General features: G+C 32.6%; 1 protein-coding gene across 2 annotated transcripts in view; it reads right to left on the bottom strand.

The window, feature by feature from the left end:
- Positions 1–24,342, bottom strand: part of LOC126887899 (putative inorganic phosphate cotransporter) — a 98,542-nt gene that overhangs the window by 56,530 nt on the left and 17,670 nt on the right. The window lies entirely within an intron of this gene.

Here is a 24,342-nt window from a genome sequence, read left to right on the forward strand (position 1 = left end):
TAAAATACACATAGTTTCAAAGTTATGCTATATGGTCATTTTCAGAGTTGATTTTTTCGTGAAAATATTAACCCACTCCGCTAATTTTATTTTTTTTTTTATTTTTCTTTGATATTTACACAGTTGAGAAAAGGTTTACTCAAACTTCTTTTTTGAACTTATACAGGGTGAAAGACAAAAAATGTTTTTGTTATGTTAAATTTGAGACATCCTGTAGCGTGGACGAGGTATAAGTATGGGTATAAATCGAAATGATATTGTAGTCTTTTGTAAACATTTTGTGTTTTGAATGTCCCTGATATCTTTAGAAACAAAGAATATATACGCTTTTATTTTTTAACATGGCGTGTTTTAACTGAAACAAAACTAAATTAAAATAAAAAAACACTTAACAAATCTTTAAAAACGGAAAGGCATATAATGTTAACAATTCTGGTCGGCTCCTTAAAGGCGGGTTGACATTACTAGTGAATAACGAACGTGGCTCACGCTTACGTATTTTGCCCGTGCTATTGTTAGATATTTTATCATCTATTCAAACTCCAGCAGTACATTTGTATTTATGCAATGCATAGATACAAATGTACTGCTCGAGTTTGAAAATAGATAATAAAATATCTAACAATAGCACGGGCAAAATACGTAAGCGTGAGCCACGTTCGTTATTCACTAGTAATGTCAAACCGCCTTAAGAGTTATTTGTCGACCAAGTGAAGGGTATGCACAGCGCAACATAAAAAGAGACGAGATTGTTTAACGGAGGCTCTGTGATGGTTGAAGGTAGAATTTGCTTAAGAGTAAGTACGGATTTGGTCAAAAAAACTTCTTTTTTGAACTTATACCGGGTGAAAGAAAAAAATGTTTTTTTATGTTAAATTTGAGACATCCTGTAGCGTGGACGAGGTATAAGTATGGGTATAAATCGAAATGGTATTGTAGTCTTATGTTTTGTGAACATTTTGTGTTCTGAATGTCCCTGATATCTTTAGAAACAAAGAATATATACGGTTTTATTGTTTAACATGTGTTTTAACTGAAACAAAAGTTTGAGACACCCTGTAGGGAGGAAATGGTACGAAGGTACCATTGATACATTGAAGTAATGTTGTAGTCTCATATTTTATTTTTTTTTTAATTTCTCTGATGTCTTTAATAACAAAGAAACTAGACGATATTACTCTATAATGTGTGTTTTAACTGACGACATGCTTATACGACTATAATATGATTTCGATGTATACTCACACTTGTACCATTGTATAACTAGACCAGATTAACTATAACAGACCAGATTAACCAGATAACTATAACAGACTTGTATAAACAATGCTTGTACCTTGTCCTCCCTACAGAGTGTCTTAAACTTACATAACTTACATAAGTAAAATATTCTGTTCTTCCACCCGGCTTAAGTACAAAAAAGAAGTTTGAGTAAACATTTGCCAAAGGATTTAATGACCAAAGGAAAATCTAAAACAATAAAAAAATTAGCAGAATCCGTTCATCTGTTCATAAAAAAATCAACTATGAAAATGGGCATAATTTTACGTGATGCATAACTTTTGAAACATATTTATAATGTGTTATTATAGGTACTCATATATTGCAGTTAAAGTGTAAAATATAAAAAGTGTTCTGTTCTCACTTGAGACTAAAAGCAAGAAACCGGCTTTTAAAAACTAAAAGCCCGGCCCGGCACAGGACAGTCCAAATTCATTTGTATAGTTTTAAATGCAACGTAACCCATTATGAGCGGCCGGCTCGGCCCGCTCGGCCCGGCACAGGCCAGCACGCAAACGGAACAGCCAAAATTCTCCGAGGAGAATAAAATCCGTTGAAAGCAAGAAACCCATTATGAACGCCCAGCACGGCACAGCCCGGCACGGCACAGCACAGGCCGGCACGTTCAAAAACCCATTTGTAACGGCTGGCACGGCACGGCACCGGAAAAATGATCATATATTTTAAAAACTATCGTAAAATAAAAGTTTTTAAAAGACATAAACTACACAATTTTAAAGAATATGCATCATGTTAAAAAAACGAATTCATGGTTAAAAGATAATGTACGTACCTGTCCATTGATAAAAATTTTCGGATATTTGTACCCATGTATTGTCCTTTTTCTTACTATCATGATAACTTAAGTCCGATGCATCATACAAAAATGGGTATTCTCTGACACTCTCAATGAAAAGTTCGTCCATATTATTTTATTTCAAAAGAAATAACGCGCTTTCAATTAAAAAATCAACAATATATCTGCTTATTACCAATTATGACGCACTGGCGCCGACTGGCCGTCCAGGCCGTTCGACTTCAACGGATTTTATTCTCCTCGGAGAATTTTGGCCGTTCCGTTTGCGTGCTGGCCTGTGCCGGGCCGAGCCAGCCGCTCATAATGGGTTACGTTGCATTTAAAACTATACAAATGAATTTGGACTGTCCTGTGCCGGGCCGGGCTGTGCCGTGCCGGCCGTTCATAATGGGTTTCTTGCTGAAGTCGAACGGCCTGAACGGCCAGTCGGCGCCAGTGCGTCATAATTGTTGATAATAAGCAGATATATTGTTGATTTTTTAATCGAAAGCGCGTTGTTTCTTTTGAAATAAAATAATATGGAAGAACTTTTCATTGAGAGTGTCAGAGAATACCCATTTTTGTATGATGCATCGGACTCAAGTTATCATGATAGTAAGAAAAAGGACAATACATGGGTACAAATATCCGAAAATTTTGATCAATGGACAGGTACGTACATTATCTTTTAATCATGAATTCGTTTTTTTAACATGATGCATCTTCATTAAAATTGTGTAGTGTATGTATTTTAAAAACTTTTATTTTACGATAGTTTTTAAAATATATGATCATTTTTCCGGTGCCGTGCCGTGCCGGCCGTTACAAATGGGTTTTTGGACGTGCCGGCCTGTGCTGTGCCGTGCCGGGCTGTGCCGTGCCGGGCTGTGCCGTGCCGGGCGTTCATAATGGGTTTCTTGCTGAAGTCGAACGGCATGAACGGCCAGTCGGCGCCAGTGCGTCATAATTGTTGGTAATAAGCAGATATATTGTTGATTTTTTAATTGAAAGCGCGTTTTTTCTTTTGAAATAAAATAAAATGGAAGAACTTTTCATAGAGAGTGTCAGAGAATACCCATTTTTGTATGATGCATCGGACTCAAGTTATCATGATAGTAAGAAAAAGGACAATACATGGGTACAAATATCCGAAAATTTTGATCAATGGACAGGTACGTACATTATCTTTTAACCATGAATTCGTTTTTTTAATATGATGCATATTCATTAAAATTGTGTAGTGTATGTATTTTAAAAACTTTTATTTTACGATAGTTTTTAAAATATATGATCATTTTTCCGGTGCCGTGCCGTGCCAGCCGTTACAAATGGGTTTTTGGACGTGCCGGCCTGTGCTGTGCCGTGCCGGGCTGTGCCGTGCCGGTCGTTCATAATGGGTTTCTTGCTTCACTAGTTTACTAATTTTATAATGTTATACATTTGCGTATTCACAAGCAACGATATTTAATATTTAACTAGAAAATGTATACAGTGTGTCAATTTGAAAAGGGGCCACCTTCTATAATTTGATTCCTATAAAAAATTTAAAAAATTGAAAAAGCACATCACATTTATTTGAGGGAAGCACATTTTGTAGACCAGTTTTCAACTACATCAATCCTCTAGAGGGGGCAAACACAACCCCCAAAATCTTGATTGGAAAGGGGGGTTGAGTGATACCTAATTTTAAAGATCGTTCAACCACCTTTTCAAAAATACCACATTCATATTTCTTTTCATTACTTTTGGAAAAATCAAGTGAGATTGTATAGATTTAAATATCGAGTTCAGAACCCCAAAATTTTTTTTATTGAACTTCAAATTGAAATTTTTTTAAGTATTGCAGTACCTATTTTGTGTATTTTTTGGAGTATTTTTGGAAACATCTAGTAAAACCGTAAATATATTAAGTATCGAGTTTAACCACATTTTCAAAAATACCACATACATTACATTTCGTTTTCGTGCTTTTGTAAAAATCAAGTGACACCGTACCTAAAGATATTATGTTTCGAGTTCAGAACTCCAAAATTTTTTTTGGAGTATTGAACTCAAAATTGAATTTTTTTTTAATATTGGAGTATTTTGAGTATTTTTTGGAATATTTTTGAAAAAATCAATCAAAACCGTAAGCATATTAAGTAACGAGTTCCAAATTACAAAAATTTTTTTGGAGTATTCAGCCCAAGATTTTTCCAAAAGTACTGAAAAAAATATAATGTATGTGATATTTTTGAAAAGTTGCTTGAACGACCTTTAAAATGAGGTATCACTCGACCCCCCTTTCCATTAAAAATTTTGGAGGTTGTGTCCGCCCCCGCTAGAGGGTTGATGTAATTTAGTTGCAAACTGGTCTACAAAATATCCCCTCACAAATAAATTTGACGTGTGTTTGCATATTTTTAAATTTTTTGTAGGGACCAAATTCTAGTGGGTGGTACCTTTTCAAATTGACACACTGTATATAACGCTTACCTCGAGGTCAATAAACCCTTCAGTGGCTTGAGGAAAAACGTTGAGAAATAACTCAAACGTACATAAATCTACATAATATGTTAAATTTTTTATGAATATTTATAATTTTATTAATTTTTTTTATTGTTTTACATTACTTAAATATTAACAGTTTTTGTGAAGGTGTGTTCCTAGAGATAAGAAACAAGAGAAACGCAATGTAATAATTTTTTATTTTATAGTTGATAAACAAATAATTGCTGATGCTGTCTTTATTTACATAAGCGCTATTTCACATTATAAGAATTTTGAACGTGCGAGGGTTTTCTCGTGCGGTAGTTTTGACGCACTTGTCCTTTTCACACAATTAGAATTAAGTCGCACGAAGATATTTTGCTGTGGTGTTTGGTATATTATTTTTATTTACACTTTGTGGCTGAGGTAGGTACATGATACGATGTCTGATATGTATCATTACGATGTATTATTACAAATGGGTATTTTTTGTCCATACTTTTGTCCTAATGTACTGTAATGCGTATTTAATTCATTTGCAATTTTTATTTTGTTAGTTATTATTTCTTATGTTTTTAATTAAAAGTCTTAATTTGTTTTTACAATCGTTGTTCAACTAAGTTATTTGTGGGATCTTGGATTAGCTCATCTAATTAGCTCATACAATTTATGTAATAAACTATTCTAAATGGAAAATAAGCCACAATTTAACTAAAAAATGATTTAATTAACGTTTCGACATCCGATTTGGGCGTCGAAACGTTAATAAAATAATTTTTTAGTTAAATTGTGGCTTATTTCCCATTTATAATAGTTTATTTCAAACATTAAAATCTATGTTTTTCATGTACAAAATTTGGAAGACCCTCCGTCATCCACTAGTTTTTAAATGTTGTTCCCCTCGTTTTAAACGTTGTTTTTAGATAGTTTCACACAAGACGTGACGGCCGCCCTACTGCAGTCTTCACCGAGTCTTTTGCCCTATAAAACTAAATATAATTTCGTAGAATAAAATGTATATGGAGCGAAATCAAATTATAGCGTTGTGGTTACTTTATCGTCGAAGAAAGAGAAATAAGAGGAACCGAATTCATTGGGTCCAACCTATAAACGCAAAAAGATACGATTTATATATTTTTATTTTGATGGAACACCCTCTATACTCAACGTTAATTGCAACTATGTAAAATAACGTTTATTAAAATATACTTAGCAGTTTTAATTACTGTTGTTATCAGTAACATATAAGTAATTTTGCTGTACTTAACAAATGTGTTTTTTTCTTTATCGCCTAATTCATTAAATTCAATGTTAAGTGCATGGCATACCTACACCATTCCAAGCATTTCTCGTCAAGTTTCTATCTTTATATATTTCTATTGTTTTGTCCCAAAGAACAGGTCTCGCTTCAATTAATGTTATTAATATTTCAGTATCAACCTGAGACATCATAATATAAAATATATGCACCTACTTCAAACAGCTACAAAATGTAAATGAAAATAATGTACCAAACAACCACAAAAACTACCTGAAAAAAAGAAATTAAAGGCAGAATTTACAGAACAGTTATCGTCCCAATAATATGACAAACGTGGCAAAACACGACCCGACACAGAAATAATAGACATATTGCTAAAAACACCAGAGTAGTGCAGTCACTGAAGCGAAAAATAGGTTTTTACCTCCGAAATTTTTTACTATGAACCGATGTACATGAGATTTTGGAATTAGACTTATCTTACCCTTAACTTCAAAAGTGACATTTACTTTAACTCCGTTTTTTATTTTTAAGGGATGAAAACAACCCCTTAATGGAAAAATTGACATTAATCCATTTTATCGCCAGAAAACGTGTTTAATAATAAAGAGTGGCATTGTGAAGTGCTTTCTAACACAATAACCTCATGTTAAACTCATTTTCATCCCCTTGAAAACCGTACAACCCTTTCAAACAACCCCTAAATCGAAAAATTTACAAAAAATTAATTTAGTATGACATAAAAATATTTAAATATAGAGTTAATGATATTTTACGTTCTCTATCTTAATTATCATATTGTTAACCCCCTTTCAACCCTTAAAAACAACCCCTAAATAGAAAAAATTTACAAAAAATTAATTTGGTTTGACAAGAAGACTTAAATATAGAGTAAATAATATTTTACGTTCTTTATCTTAATTATTTAAATGTTAACCCCTTTCAACCCTTAAAATTAATCCCTCGATTAAAAATTGTATAAAAAATTTCTTTTGATAAACTAAAAAAGATTTAAATATCGTTCCACTTTCCCGAAAAAGCTATGCTGGAAAATCATATGCTCAAGTTCTTTAACCCTTAAAACTACCCCTAAGTTAAAACATTGAATATGTATGATTTAGTTTTTGGGCCATAACTACTTCAATTTTGAAGCTATCACAACTTATAAAAAACCATTTTGAAGGTAATTAAAAGAGCTACAACTTTTTTATTATAATATGTAGTGAAACACCTTTTATTTTGAAACGGTGAAGGGTCAAAAGCCTCGAGAGAGACTGTGATTTCGCTACCGCGCGCTCTTTCATCAATCATATCTTTGTCAATTTTTGTGTGACAGGAAAAACAAACAAACCAAAATTTTTGTCAGAAAAAACCTATTTTTTATTATTACACGTTTTTACGTATCTTTCATTATTTTTGAGATATTATGAAAAGAAGGTGGTTTTTTTTTAAATTCGATTTTTTTTTTTCTTAAAATCGCGATTTTTTTCAAAAAATATGTGTTTCAAAGCAGCGAAACTGCTAGAATCCATCAAACTTTTTATATTAAAGTTAATTCTAGACGAAATACGATTAATTTTAATTTTGGTGGAAATGGCACTTATGAAATCCTTTGATTAAAAAAAACCATTAGAAGTTCCTCTTTTTTTCATTACAGCTCACTCATTTTACGTACAAAAGACTTTTAACAGTACTCATTTTAAAGCTTATTTTAAGCACTAAAAAATCCTTTCTCATTATCATGCATAAAATGTATTCGCTCTCGGCTAGATGGCATTGAATACATCGATTAAATTTCACACAAAATAAAAAACGGCTTTGATCTTCAATATCTCGCTTAATAATGCACTCAGAACACTCTTTAAATAACCAATTTGTTCACTTTTTTACTTGCTACAATTTTGTTTATCATAATATTATCGTTAAACGCATATTTTTGGAGATATTTGCAAAAAACTGTTGGAAATCGTGAGAAAATTCCGAATTTTTAATTGCCAATAACTTGAAAATTATTGGGTTTCTAAAAAAACTTTATACAACATTTTTTGCTTAAAATTAGGTCTTCTACTGATATCTGAGGTTATTTTGAAAAAATTATTTTCCACCACCGAAAAGGGGTAGCAACCGCCCCCAGGGTGAAAACGTAGTTCGGGTCAATATCACTTTTAAAGTTAAGGGTAGGATAAGCCTAATTCCAAAATTTCGTATAAATCGTTCATAGTAAAAAATTTCTGAGCTAAAAAGTTTCAATGGCTGCACTAAGAGATGAAAACACCAGAGATGAAAATTAATGGCAAAACACTATGGAACGAAGCTAGACGTACAGATATACGACGAAGATACAAAGTGGAGAACATCAAGAACTGAATAAGAATCAGAAGAGTAGAATGGAACGAGAACATAAGCAGAATAACAACAAATGGGGTAGTAGTAAAGATGGTTGCCCAATAGAAAGACGATCAGTACAAAGACTACAAAAACGGTGGAACAACAACTTACTATAATAGAGTCACATAGGAAAAACAGGCCATGTCTACATAAAAAGAGGAAGAAGAAGAACAATGTTCAAATACATACTTCTTATTCATTTTCCGATTTGTGATTTTATATACAATAACTAAATGAAATTTTTTATAAGCCATCTCTGAGTTGCCGACCTTTCTTTAAAAAAATATTATATAATATGGTTATTAATGTGTTTGAACCAGTTTTATATAAATTCCACTTGTTTACGCATAAATAGTTTATTGTGAATAACAAATAACTGTAACACACGAGGAAAGTAAAATGCCTGTAGCTGGCTGTATACCACAAATCACAAAAATAATAGATCCTTTGTAAAATGTATATTTAAAAGTCCTTAAATAAGGGGTTACATCACATAACAGAACGTTTTCGGATTAAAAAATACATCATCAGTGTTTAAAAAAGCCAATATTGTGCATGCATGAACCGCACAAAAATGTTTTGGGTAAAAACCCTTTAAATATTAAAAAGTTTTAAAAATTTCTATATATTGTTCTTAAAATTTTGTGGAGTTGAAAATATTCCTGGATATTACCCAGGGCTACACAGGACTCTTCCCACGTGGGTGCAATGTAAGGATAAGGGGGATTGAAACCTCACATACTGGAGTTGATCAGTTGAAACGCAACTGTTGCCTTTCCCTATACATAAAATATATTTATATATATATATATATATATATATATATATATATATATATATATATATATATATATATATATATATATATATATATATATATATATATATATATATGTTACACTTGAAGTTTCCGCGGGAGCTATATGTGCTGTCTGTTGTTTTCCGGGTTTGACTCCGCGTTGAATAATTTTGGTTTTGATAAAAACCATTATTTTGACGACGTTTCGGCAAGATCTCACTTGCCATTGTCAAGTCAGGTAGTTCCGCTTCTCGCTGCTGCTTGAAGTAAACTGAATTTTTACTCACGATACCGTCGCTTATGTAGTTGATCCTGATGATCCTGTTGATCCAATGGCAAGTGAGATCTTGCCGAAACGTCATCAAAATAATGGTTTTTATCAAAACCAAAATTATTCAACGCGGAGTCAAACCCGGAAAACAACAGAAAGCATATCTATATATATATATATATATATATATATATATATATATATATATATATATATATATATATATATATATATACATATATATATATATATATATATATATATATACAGAGTGGTTCATCTTATTCGCCTCGGTCTCTGTACGGAAAACCACTTGATATTTTAAAACAATTTCTTCACAGAAATATACAGGGCCTTTAATACTACAATCTAAAAATAATATGAATTATACAGGGTGCTCCAAAAAAGAGTGGTATATCAAAGTTTTATTTTTTCTTATGGAATGCCCTGTATCTGATGACATTACTGAATTGACCTTAAAAAATAAGCTATACTTTCATAAGGGTTCCCTATACCTAAATACGGGGTGTTTTGATTTATTTCGATTTTTATGAAAATTTAAGGTTTTAGAAAAAAATTAATATCTATGAATCTAAGAATCAGTAAAAAATTCGTTCTTGGATCTTAATAATAGACTAGTTAGCATACTTAAACAGATGCTTACTGCAACAAAATTTCTTACAGGTTGGTCAAAATATGAGATTGTTCTATTAGCAAATTCAAGCTGTAATAACTTACTTATTTTAAATAGAACACCCTATATCTTACTAGTCTATCTCGTAGAAAATTGACTTAGCTTTCAATTTATATTAGGGTTTCCTATACCCATCTTTTACAGGGTGGTCAAAATATTAGATTGTTCTATTAACAAATTCAAGCTGTAATAACTTACTTATTTTAAATGGATCACCCTGTATCTTACTAATCTACCGCTTAGAAAATTTACTTTGCTTTCAATTCTTATTAGGGTTTCCGATACCTATCTCCCTTCATTTTTGAAATATTTAAAGATTTCCTAATTTGTAAGCTTTAAAAATTATAATTAAGTACCTATGATGTGGTTATGTACAACACATCACCAACACCGGCAATATACTTAAATATCTTAGTCAAAATACTTTCGTTAATAAAATTGATATTTTTATCATTTAATCACACAGAGTGTTCTTATTTTAAATGACATACTCGATATACTATTCTTTATAATTGAAGATATTTAAAATCTCTTCATTCCATGTAAACATTCTCAATACACATGTTATTCTGTAAATGTAAATTCCCATGTTATTCTGTAAATACCCATTTTACATATTTCTGTACAATAGGCTCGTTTTTGTCATAGTAGCCATTGCATTTAATTGTTTGTAATTGCGATTCAAAGATTCAAACAAAAAGTGGTGTTCTTAAATTTACTTAATAACCGTTGGTTTAAGATATGAAAAATACTTATACGAAATGAAATATAATTTAAATATCTTCCAGAATACGGCATCTAATATAGGGTATGCAGTTTAATATAAACATATTTATTCAATGTCACATGTAGGCCAAAATCAACTAAAATAATACAACACTCTGTGTGATTACATGATAACAATGAAAATTTTATTAATGTCAGTATCATGTCTAAGTATTTTGCCGGTGTTGGTGATGTGTTGTACATATGTAGCCACGACATATTTACTAAATTCTAATTTTTAAAGCTTTTAAATTAGGAAATCCTTAAATATTTAACACATGAAAGGAGATAGATATAGGAAACCCTAATAAGAATTGAAAGCTAAATAAATTTTCTACGCGATAGGCTAGTAAGATACAGGGTGTTCTATTTAAAATAAGTAAGTTATTACAGCTTGAATTTGTTAATAAAACAGTCTAATATTTTGACCACCCTGTAAAAAGATAGGTATAGGAAACCCTAATACAAATTGAAAGCTAAGTATATTTTCTACGCGATAGACTAGTAAGATACAGGGTGTGACATTTAAATTAAATAAGTTATTACAGCTTGAATTTGTTAATAGAAGAATCTCATGTTTTGACCACCCTGTAAGAAAATTTGTTGCAATAAGCATCTGCTTAGGTATGCTAAACAGTATATTATTAAGATCCAAGAAAGAATTTGTTACTGATTCTTAGATTCGTAGATATTCATTTTTTTTCTAAAATCTTACATTTTTATAAAAATCGAAATAAATCAAAACACCCAGTATTTAAGTATAGGGAACCCTTATGAAAGTATAGCTTATTTTTTAAGGTCAATTTAATAATGTCATCATATATGGGGCATTCCATAAGAAAAAATATGACTTTGATATACCACTCTTTTTTGGAGCACCCTGTATAATTCACATTATTTTTAGATTGTAGTATTAATGGCCCTGTATATTACTGTGAAGAAATTTTAAAAAAATATCAAGTAGTTTTCCGTACAGACACCGAGGCGAATAAGATGAACCACCCTGTATATATATTATTGTGTTTTCAATTTATCAATCAAAGGCAAAATGAAAATTAAATTAATTTTTTTTTAAATAACGCGGGCACATAAATTTGATACACCCTGTATATTGATCTGTAAATATTTATTAGAATTTAGTTTGGATGTAAGTGGATTTCTTTTTTAATGAGCTTTCCGATGAACCATTAAAGACATTTGTGAATAATTAAAGTGAAAAGAACGATGTATTTAGGTTTAAAATGGAAAAAGATTGTTTATTACGGGAACTATAGAATCCACAGGTAGAGGTAATTATCATTTTCTAGAAAAATGGTTTAAAAGAAAGTTTGGAATTTTAATATCTTTGTTTCACCCCAAGAAAAATGTTCTAGAATTCACCGAAAGTAATTAGGATGATCGGAATAATTTAGAAAGAATGACTGTTTGTTTGTCGAATGGAAAAGAGAAATGATTCTGATTCTTGGCAATTTGTAAGGGGAAAAGTGGTTTGAATGATTGAGGGAGTTTGAAAAAGAAGGCATTATGTTATTAGCATCGCTGAGGAGCAGTTCGACGTTTTCGTGGATAGATAGTTAGCAAGTACCAGTGGCTTTTTGATAGTGGAGGATAGTGCTGAAAAGTGGAACGAGAGACAGATCAAATTGAGACGAAATACCTCTTTGATTCTGTATTATTGTGAGAAGGAGAACAGACAATTTTTGGAGTTTGTGTGAATCGAGTACTGGTCAAAAGAGGCTTTGGCTCGTTGGAGAATTGGTGCTGGTATGCTGATAGTTTTGAAGCTGGTGAACGGAGAGGGCTTTGATGAGTAGCCTTTAACATAGTCAACGAGGGAGAGCTGTTTTGTGTCACGAGAAGATATCAGAGTGAGTGAAGCAAAAGGTTAGTCAACTTATGTGAAAGATATTTTTATGTTCGGAAACTAAAATTTTGAGTAAAAAGCGTAGGAATTAAAATTCCAATATTTCAGAAAGTAGATAGGAAGTATAGCTAATCTTGCGAATACATAATTTGGTTTTGTTTATTTTGTTGTACCAAAGTCATCGGGAACAAACCGATAAAATGTTTTTTTTTAACTAGAATAAATTTAAATGGTAGAAATTTCATTCGGACATCTGTGTCCACAGGTTTTAGATTTGATAGGTTTTTATAGTATCGATTTTGATAAATAAAAGACAATTCTGTATGTTTATTTTATATTTTGCTTTATTTCTTTTCCCTATTTTATCCCGGTTAGGATCAACTAAGAGATACTGAAACCACGAGAGAAGATAAGTATAACGTAAGATAATTTAGACATTTTTAATATTATAAAAAGCCACCCTGAGATTTTTTATTCATTTTTTATGTATGATTTGCGACAATTAAATAATTAATCAAATAAATAATAATTAATATAAAATTAATAAGAAGCAGATCATAACAATATATATATATATATATATATATATATATATATATATATATATATATATATATATATATATATATATATATATATATATAAACAAATGACATAGAGAATGTGGAAAAATCCCCTTACGAATAACTCACACATCCACTATTTCGGGCTGGGAAAAATTTTCTGAATAGAATCAAAGATCCAAACACCAGTAATTAGGGAATTAAAACTTGAGACTGTCATTGTCAGATGATGCGTAGATATACGCTCCTGTTGTGTCTATGTCTCGGATGTTGTTTTTTGATGGAATGTGTCTAAAGATATTCAACCTCTCATCTTTACCGATGAGCCCAGGGAGGTTGAAGAGGGCGAAACACATTTCTGAGAACTGGTGTTTGGATCTTTGATTCTATTCAGAAAATTTTTCCCAGCCCGAAAGAGTGGATGTGTGAGTTATTCGTAAGGGGATTTTTCCACATTCTCTATGTCATTTGTTTGATTTTGTTACGATTGGTCGGTGAACCAACTTTGTATCTTGTGATCACTGAGTGTGTTCAAAGATTGACTTCTTTTATATATATATATATATATATATATATTTACTCCCAGCGTATGAAGTGAGCCACATATCAAAAGAAACTGCGGTTGAAGTGAGTCCTGTACAAAGTGAGGTCCAATATACGGACCTCACTTAGTCAATCAATGTAAGACTTTTTCGTAGACATGTACTGATAGCAAACATTGTTTTTTTACAAAAAAAAAGTGGGACCTCACTTTGTATGGTCCACATCAATTTTTAGTTCAGAGATTTTCCGCATAGAGGCGCTGACTTTGGCGTATATTTTCTAACCATGTATATTCTATGCCCTGTTGAATAACTTAGGATACACATAGTGAGGACCATACAACTGGCAACATCTGTTCAACCAATCTTTAAAACAGTGGATCGTCAATCGTCGCATAAATTCAAACAGTACAAAAATGTTTAATACTTTAATCCTTTTTGAGAGCCTAGGCGCAAAATTTCGGTCGAGTTCTTTTTAAACGCATTTATTTTTTTCGAATCCTGAGATAATAGGTATTTTAAAAAAATTTAAACGCAAAATAGAAGACTACATTATTCCCGAGGGCAGAAAGTCCCTTATAATGAACAAAAAGTTTCTTTTGAATGATATATTTAAAATTAAAAATCAGACTATTTTTTTTCACCCCTGTGACTTATTAAAATAAATATTTATAGAAGTTCTCAAGGACTTTCGACCATGGATAATACAGTAATATTTCTTTCTGCGTTTAAATTTTTTAAAAATACTTAAGGTTTTCTCAGTATTCGAAAAAAATGAACGCATTTAAAAATAATTCGAGCGAAATTTTTGCGCATATGCTCTCAGAAAGGCTTAAAATACTATAAATTTTTGTAATCAGTATTTCAATAGTTATTTATGATATAAGTGTTAAAAGTACACGTTTAAGGCATGCATGTGAAAGTTTGCAGAATGAGCGACAGCGAGTTCTGCAATTCACATGAGTGCCTTAAAAATGCACTTTTTAACAGGCATATCATGCAATATTTTTTCTACAAACGTAATTACAGGACAATATCTACAAAAACTTTTACTTGAACTTGACTGACATTCCATTTTTATATTTTTTTGACATTACCTACATCAAAATTGCCTATACGATCAATACGAATTGCAGTGCCATAAAAATTTTAAAGCACTAGTGCCTTAAAGCAGCGCCGGATAAAGGGGCGGGCGAGCCGGGCGACCGCCCGGGGCGCCAGAATTTGGGGGCGCCAAATTTTGAGAGACGCTGATATATAAATATAATATTTACCCCCCTCCGTGGCTCAGTGGTAAGAGCGCCTGCCTTTGGATCGAAAAAATCCGAAAGGTTGTGGGTTCGAATCTCACCAGGGTCGGAAATTTTTCATTTATTATAAATTAATAAATGAATATAGTTTCTGTCCTCGTGGGATCGGTTCTCACCGGAGGGACCGCAGACGTTCGGATACAATTAGCGTCTCTTTGCAAAGACAATGACGTCGACATTGCAAAGTAACAAGGCACTTACTCAACACACACTACTTACACATGACACTAGGTACCTAACTGTTCAAAATTACCGTACCTACCATGCCAATGGCCATTAGTTGTCGAGGCATTAGCTAAACAAAAAAAAATATAATATTTTTTACATTCATTATTTTTTTGGACTTTATAGATTATCTTTGGGCTAAGATTACTCCTAAGACAATTAATATTAAATAATTGTAACAATAAGAAAACTATTTCTAGGTCACAAAAATTCTCTAATAAAAATAATGCAACCTAAAAATTGTTATGGCTTTTAAAGGTCATTTGTCAGGTAATACCTATCACTTTTATGGTATTACAATGTTATACATACATACTTAAAATACACGAAGATCAGATTTACGAAGTATCAACAAATTTATGAATAGTCAGTGATATTATTATACTGCTGCTTGTCATTATAGCCTCAATGGTTAAATAGTTTTGTCTTCCTGTTCTGTAAACTTTGCTTTATCAACATTGTCGTGTGTCCGTGGGTGTGTAATTTGAAATAAAAAAAAAACAAACCAGGTATATCTATATGAATTAGAATTGACAAGTTCTTTTTCATAATATGAATATATAGAAATTTATTTCGAATACTTTGTACGCGTTAAGATGTTTCACTTTTTGCATAAAAACGGCACGAACGACGTATGAAAAAAAGGAATAATAGATTTTTGTATGTATCATAAATTGAACGAGTAATTCCAAAATGATTTGTTATTTGAAATATCTCAGTGGCGTACTATGTTTTTCTTTAAAAAAATTCACACCATTTCAACAGTAGATATAAAATTATTAATTTTATGTCAAAAAATGCGCAATAATTACCTCTTAAAACACATCAAATTTCATTTGCATATCTGAACCGGTTTTAGAACAATAAAGAAATCGTCAGTTTGTAAGAAAAATGTCAACACCCCATATCTCGGAAACGAAGTATTTGCTGACATACGCTTATAGAGCAAACTGTCATTATTTTTTCATATAGAATTACCCTTTAAAGTTTGTCGGATTTATTTAGAAACATCCCGTTTTTTCTTGACCACCCTGGATTTCCATAGTTTTTCCTGTATTATTTCACTTGACCGTTATTTTCAGTTCTTTCTGTTTTTCCAGTCCTGCAGGTTTCTTTTCTAATATTGCTTCGTCCATTTTATCTCTAAAAGATTTTCGGGGTGTGTCTCTCTTCCTTCTTATATACTCGATAGGTTATAATGTTAATATAATGTTATATGTTACATACATTTATATTGCAATTCAGTTTGCTCAATTTTCCTCCCGAAAAATTCCCCAACCAATTCAACCTATAAAAATTTTCCCATGTACTTTCAAATTACCCTAAAAATGGGCGAAAGTACCCCAATCTGGCATCTCTGATTCGTCGCTCGTTGTAGACGGCGTCGGTGTATATTGCGTTGTCAATTGGGATATTCCCAAAACTCCCAAAAGTGATGATCCTACCGATCTACCGACATGTCCCTAGGATCTATCGAGTTTAAAAAAATATCCAAATGACATATTTTACTTAAGAGGAAACAGTAGCAATCAACAGGTAGCGAAAACGCGTTCCAAGATTGCGGCTGTAATTTTGAATATTTTTTCGAGATATGTGGCACACGCATTCGTAATATAATAAAGAATGGCGGTACAGAGCAAAATTAAAAAAATATATTAATATGTGGAAATTACTCTGTAATTAAATACAATAGATATTAAAAAAACGAGACTGTACCGCCACTAAGAAGAACAAAAAAATACACTTTCTTCAAATAAACTTTTTTATCCGATGCCTAGATTTTGTGTCATTTTGGAACTACTAAAATTTTTTATTTCATTAGTAGTTCCAAAATGACACAAAATCTAGGCATCTGATAAAAAAGTTTATTTGAAGAAAGTGTATTTTTTTGTTCTTCTTAATGGCGGTACAGACTCGTTTTTTTAATATTGTATTTATTTACAGAGTAATTTCCACATATTAATATATTTTTCAAATTGGGCTCTGTACCGCCATTCTTTATTATATTATAAATACGTGTGCCAAATATCTCGAAAAAATATTCAAAATTACAGCCTCAATCTTGGAACGCGTTTTGGCTACCTGTTGATCGCTACTGTATCACCTTAAAAATAAATTCGATAAACCAATAATTCATCATTTATTGCCATCAAAAAATTTCAGTAGGTAGTATTTTTTAACACGTTTGTATAATACCTTTCATTTCCTAAGAATTATGTATTATTTAAAAATTACGTAATGGAGATTCCTAATCGTATTTCGGTATTCACATTTCATACAAGAGTCTCAAAGTACTCAAGTATAAACAATTTTTAGATGATTTTGGGAATATCGATTTCAAGCAGATCACTTACCTTTTTATGTAAATATTCATGTGTTTCATAAAAGCTGATGTGACACTTTCGTCCAGTTCTTTATTAGTAAATAAAAGTTGAATTATGGTTGTTTGGGTTAATAATTACTTCGCATATTATTTATAATACATATAGTAGGGGAGCAAAGTATGCTAAATGTGCAGTCACTCGAGCGCTTTGGGGACCTATTGGGTTGTGATTATTAGGTTCTAAAACCAAAAAAGTTAAGTAAAATTTTCCATTTTAGTGGGGACTTTCCATATTTTAATTTAATTTTCCATTTCCAACACCCGTTTTCTCCGATTATAGCGCCACCTATCCGTAATTAGAAAAAACGTTTCGAATAAAAGTTGCTTATTTTTACGCAAAGAATCCAAATCTGAAATAAAAAAAAGGAGTTCCTATTTAAGATTTTAAAGTAACCCCCCCCCCCCACCTCCGTGGGGGTCGTGTTTGGTACCATTCGATAGATTTCAGAAAAAATATTCAGAAATTGTAGTGTATTACCTATAAGAAGTTACCGTTAAGCCGGGTCCAGACTATGTAACAAAACATGTTAAATAACAAAGTTTTGTAACTTGTTACAAAATTTTAAATAAACAAGTTTTAAAACACAGTGTTGTATAACATTTTTCTGGTTATATAGCATGTTTTATGTTATCCAATAGATGTCGGTAAACGTCAAAGAAAGTTATAAAACCGCACCGCACTGATCTACACCTAAAAACATGTTATTGAAACATTTCTCTGGCATAGTACCTACGCGAGCAGCAACCGTTGGAGTCATATCGCCTTGTTCATTCTGGAGTGATTGTGCTAGATTTTTCTTTGCTCTGTTCACGTAGGGTTATTTACGCGATGAAATTGTCGAAAGAACTGACTACTCATTTAATTGAGCTATTTCGTAAGTAACGAGTATTATGGGATTGCTATGGGATGAGCTACATTTATTGATTTAAAAAACAAATAAAAAACACGATGAATAGACTGAAATAGAAGTGAAAATAGATACAGAAACTGTAGTTAAAACTAATGCACGTACGCCTATAACTCAAGCCAACAAAAGAAAAGCAGTACGCGGAACCTTAACAGCAAATCGGTGCAAATCAACTCTAAATTTGACATAAATACTATTCTCTACAGAGCAGAGTGTTCAGACATAAAACCTGTAACATTCACTTCATTCGCTACACAGATGCAGACTGCTTCATCAGCTACTCAAACAGGCACTCAATCATACAATATATCTGAGCCTTTCTATTCCGTCCACTACACCTACATCCGCTACTTCTCCAGCTACACCAATTCAAACAGACAGTGACACTCAATCATGAACAGGTGAAGACGATAATACTGAGGAATTAAATTTTACACAAATGTTATACTTCCTCTCTGAAACAATGAGTAAAAAGTTTAAAAAATATACTTTGCTAATAATATAGCTGTTAATCTTTCTCTTATTGGAATTGCATCTCGAAATGTCTTTCCTGCCTATTTTATGGCCGATTTCATTTATAAGAAATTCAAAATCAGAACTTTCTATTCTTAAGAAGTTTTTAAAACTGCCATCACATTTAATGTCTCCTGTCGATGGGTCTATGTTATCTCTTTCCAGATCAGCTAAAAGAGCTGTACCACTACCTATATTTTGCTCGAGCTGCTAATGAAGGACACATCCAAAATATTAATTTAACACGCCGGTGTCGCCTCCACAATATTACACAAGCTGCTGTTGCTATGAAGAGATCCTCCATACTTATATGACGCAATTTTATATACTACCTAACCAGTGTTCCCAAACGAAAAAAAATAAAATCGGTAAAATGCTGTCAAAAATTCGTTAGATTGTGGAGCCAAATCGGTAGTAGCTTTGTTCGCACAATCCATGACAGGTTTTCGACTTGTGCGCATGCGCAGTCCGTTTTCAAGCGTTCGAAAACGGAAATGCGCATGCGCTTCAGTCAGAAACCAATCATGGATTCTCTTCACGAACAAAGCTATAATTAGTAATGCTGAAAATGAGAAGTTGGCATTGCTGGCTTGTTGACAAATTGACAAGTAACAGTAATGAAGTGAGAAAATACAAGATTACTCTATTGCCAGATTTTCTTTTAGTGCATATTATGGTCAGGATTCGTTTTGTCATGTTCATTTTACACTAGTAAAAATTGTTTGTGTCTTATTTCTTCTCAGATTTAGGAATAAGTAAAGATTTCTATCTGAATATAAAATTAGGTAGAATTTTAGTATATTTCGTTAGATCGGTAGCAATGCGTCGAAATCGTTAGATCTACCGAATTTTCGGTAGGTTTGGGAACACTGTACCTAACCTACCAGCTATCCATCTAAAATGCTGCAAAATTTATGCGCATGTTGTTGTTTTGTTTTTTGTTATATAGCCTGGATACTCATGCTATATTATAACAAGTTACATAACAAAGTTGTACAACAAATTTGTTGTACAACTTTGTTATTAGCATGTTTTGTTACATAGTCTAGACCCGGCTTTAGAAGTTCCCCGTTTCAGGAAAAAATATTGTCTTAAGAGCGATAGCCTAGTGACCTAGTGGGTACACCTCGGATCTCGGATTCGTAAAGCAGAGGTTTCGATTTTAAATCCGGGGTGTGGATCTCCGATTTTTTTATTTATTGTTACTGCATTCATGTCTGTAGACAATGTTGCAATCTATTATGAGCACAATAAAAAAAATATAGTAATAAAATAATAAATAAATATTTCAAAAAAAAACAAGAAAAAAAATACAATCACTGGAAGCGAAACTAAACAATACGGAAGAAATATAACCACTGGATTCGGAACTGGATATGGAACTGGATAATATTAGAAAACTGATATTATAATATGTAAGCAGTACGAGCCTAGTAGGCCCATGGCTTGATGTACTATTCTTTTCCACTCCCTTTTGTCAGTCGCTTTTGTTTCCCAGTTCCTTAAGTTAATTCTTCTCATATCTTCTCTAACTCCATTACTCCATCGTGACTTCGGTCTTCCTCTTCGTCTTTTCCCTGCCAATGCACTAGATAGTACCATTCTGGGAATTCTAGATGGAATCATCCTCTGCACATGGTCCAACCATCTAAGTCTTTGCGCCTTAATTACTGCTAGTATGTTAGGATCTTGATAGAGCTCAGTTAGTTCCTTATTTGTTCTTCTTACCCATTGTCCATTTAAGTTTTTCCCACCGAAGATTTTGCGCAGTATTTTCCTCTCCCAAACTAATAACAACTCTTGATGTTTTTTTGTTGTGACCCATGTTTCAGAAGCATACGTTACTATCGGCCTTATTACGGTCTTGTAAGTTCTTAGTTTTGCTCTTCGTGATATATGTTTACTTCTTAACAACCCATTAAAAGCAAATATAGCGCGGTTGCCCGACATAATTCTCTTTTGTATTTCTTCTTCACAGTTAGGATCTCTTGTGAAGACAGTTCCTAAGTACTCAAATCTCTCAACTTCTTCGAATTTATACTGTGTTCCCTTCGCTGTCGTCATTGTTATGTATTGCCCCCGAACGAATTGCTTATTTGTCCATTCCATATACTTTGTTTTTGCTTCATTTATATACAATCCTTTGGTTGCTGCCCTCTCCTCGAGTTTCATGACTGTTTCTATAAGTTCTATTTTGCTCCTAGCCAAGATTACCAAATCGTCTGCGAATGCCAAGCACTGATGTTTTTTGTGGTAGATCAGACCTGTTCTATTAATGTTTGGTTCCTGTATAACCTTTTCTAGTAATATGCTAAACATTATAGACGATAATGGATCACCCTGCCGCAGTCATTGTTTGACCTCAAAGCTTTCTGTTATAGTATTGTTTATCTTGACTTTATCATACTGATATATCATACTGATATATCATACTGATATATCATACTGATATTGTTTAAAAACACTAATAATATTGATATAAAATATTAATCAATTTTATTTATTGTTATAAGAATCAAAGGTAAATATGATTAGGCGAATGAAGCCTTAGGTTTCGCAGTCAATATCCCAACCACACACACATGTTGCAATCTATTTCAATACGGTTTATAGTACAAACTATACATTTAGTATCAAAATAGTGGGACATATTTTTTTAGTTGAGGACACTTGGTCACATTGCATTGTTTCAGGATAAGGTGAAATATCTTCAATAAATGAAAAAAAGCATGTATGTCATATATTATAATACTTTCTATACTCTTAATATGTAGTCTCGTATAAATTTGTAGTGACATGATTTTAAGTGTAAGAACAAGAAGCTTGCAACAATTTTCAGAGAAAATAGAAAACTAAAACTATTTTAAAATGATTATTCGAAATAAAACATATGCACATATTCACTGTATTTGCCATCTAGTGGAATAACTGTAAAATTAAGTCAGTAAAAAAGGTACATTAAGTTTAATTAAATGAAGTAAATCATCTTGTATACTAAAATTAAGGTTGGAAAATTGTCGTTTCATAATGAAAATCGACAGGGGCAACAGTACCTATACTAAAATACACTCTGTATAGATAATTATGTCAATGTTAATAATACTGGATAGATAATTGAATATCCTTTTAAATGAGCTAGCACACGCCCTATTCCCTATTTAAAAATAAGGGGTGGGGGAAATGGAAGGGAGGGGTTGACAAATGACAGATATGTATATACCGTAAAAACTGTGTTCCCCTTAGATCAAAAGTCGGGCTTTTATATGTTAAGTTCAATATAAATTTCACATAACTGAACTATCACTGTATCCTCCATTTTGATTATTATTGTTCTCAACTAACGCTATTTTCAAAATTCTTGCTTTCCTATCCATCTTTAACGTAAATTATTAAAAAATATAAAATTATTTCTTTATTAACGCTAGTCTCCGATAAGGCTACCGTGATTTAATGCTGAGGTACTAAAATGTTATAAAATTAACAAACAGTACGAGCAAGAACAAAGAGTCCACATCCTTCTTATAACTACAAGTGACTGAAACATCGAAACAATAATAATTCTTACTGTGTTATACAGAAAAAGGCAGTAGAAACGATTAATCTCATATTTATCGACAACACTGTATGGTCCTCACTTGATGAGCTGTAAGGAAATATACACGTAAAGTTGTCCTCACTTTGTGCGCATAACGAAAAAGTATATACAGTCTCACTTTAATAGCTGCGTATAATGGCCTCACTTGGGTGGCAATATACTTGAACAATACGGGGCACATATACGTAATTTTTTTTGTGTATACTCGTCATTTTTTAATTGCTATTTACTTGTCAAGGTCACTATGAAGAGTTGAAACGATTATGTCTACGTTTTCTACCGGTCCTCACTAAGTGCGCGTAATGTCAGGACCTCACTTTGATATCTGTGCATAAATATATATATATATATATATATATATATATATATATATATATATATATATACAGGGTGTCCAGAAACTCTCCAGACAAACGAAGACCGGAGAGATTCCTCAGATAATTTTAAGATAATCTAACCCAATTCATCTACATAGTATGAAAATGCTTCCTATGAGAGCTACAGTTCTTTAAAGATGGCGTCTTGAAATTAGTTTTTTAAAATAGCTTCAGAACGCTTCAATTTAGAAAAACAGAAACTGGTACGTCTATTTATCTTTCAGAGGTAAATCGACTCTATCAATTGCGAATTTCTAGTATTGGTCATAGACGTCCGTTTTGGGTAAGGCAACGGTTATTTAATCGCATAACATTTTTGTCTTTAACTTTAAAGTATTGTAGCGTGATTAGTGTAATTACTTCTAATTACAATAAAACTAGCGGTTCGTAATTTATATACGACTTTATTTATATAAGTTACAGACGAATTTATCTTATACACTAAACTTATTCACAAAATATGCCCGTATTTATACCCAGTTGTTATTCTGGAACAATCGACTCCCATCTCGAGCTATCGGCTTGTTCCGCCTACGTGACGTACCTTCCAGAATTCTCCGGCGAGGCCTAGCACATCCGATTACGTCATTCTCGAGGTGTTTACTGTTATACGGGGATCGGCCAAGATTTCTCTTCCGCTACACTGCTCCCCTCTTAAGATCTGAGCGTCTCGATCAGCAACTCTAAATGAAGGCCCAGGATGGCGGAATCTACACGACTCTCCAGCTCTGCATACACCCTTCAAGAAGAAATAACAGTCTACTGTCTTTGAAGGGTACGACATCTTCGGGTTCATGCAACACACAGTGATTTGTACACCAGTTCCTCTGAAGACCACTTCAAGCATGCTTCTCACAATCTTCCAATCCAGATTTTCTACTGCATGGCCTATTTTTGGTAAAGCCAAATTTTTGATGTCATAATTACACACGATTTTCTTCAAATTAGTTAGAGCACGCCATATGTTCTCGTAGCTTGGCGTGTCCGTATAAGACTTTCTGGTCACCATATACAGCAAAGATCGAGGACCATCTTCCAATCGCAGTACTCTTCCAATTTTAGGCTGCTGATTTCTTAACTCGTCCAGGCGGCCGAACTTTCTATTGAATACGGACGATATTCCTTTAGTCATCTCGAGGTCTTGGGCAACACAGTGGGCCAGAGAGACGTTTTCTGGAACACCAAACAGATCTTGCTGAACTTCTGTGGTCACGCCGAATCTAGCACTCTTTCTCGCTGCGTAATTTGACATAAATTGATTAAAACTTGGCTGTGCGACATCTTTCATCTCCTGTTGGAGGACTCGTGCTTCTTCTGTTTCATTTGAGCCAGCATATG

This window comes from Diabrotica virgifera, chromosome 7, assembly GCF_917563875.1.
Source record: "Diabrotica virgifera virgifera chromosome 7, PGI_DIABVI_V3a".
Lineage (NCBI taxonomy): Eukaryota > Metazoa > Arthropoda > Insecta > Coleoptera > Chrysomelidae > Diabrotica > Diabrotica virgifera.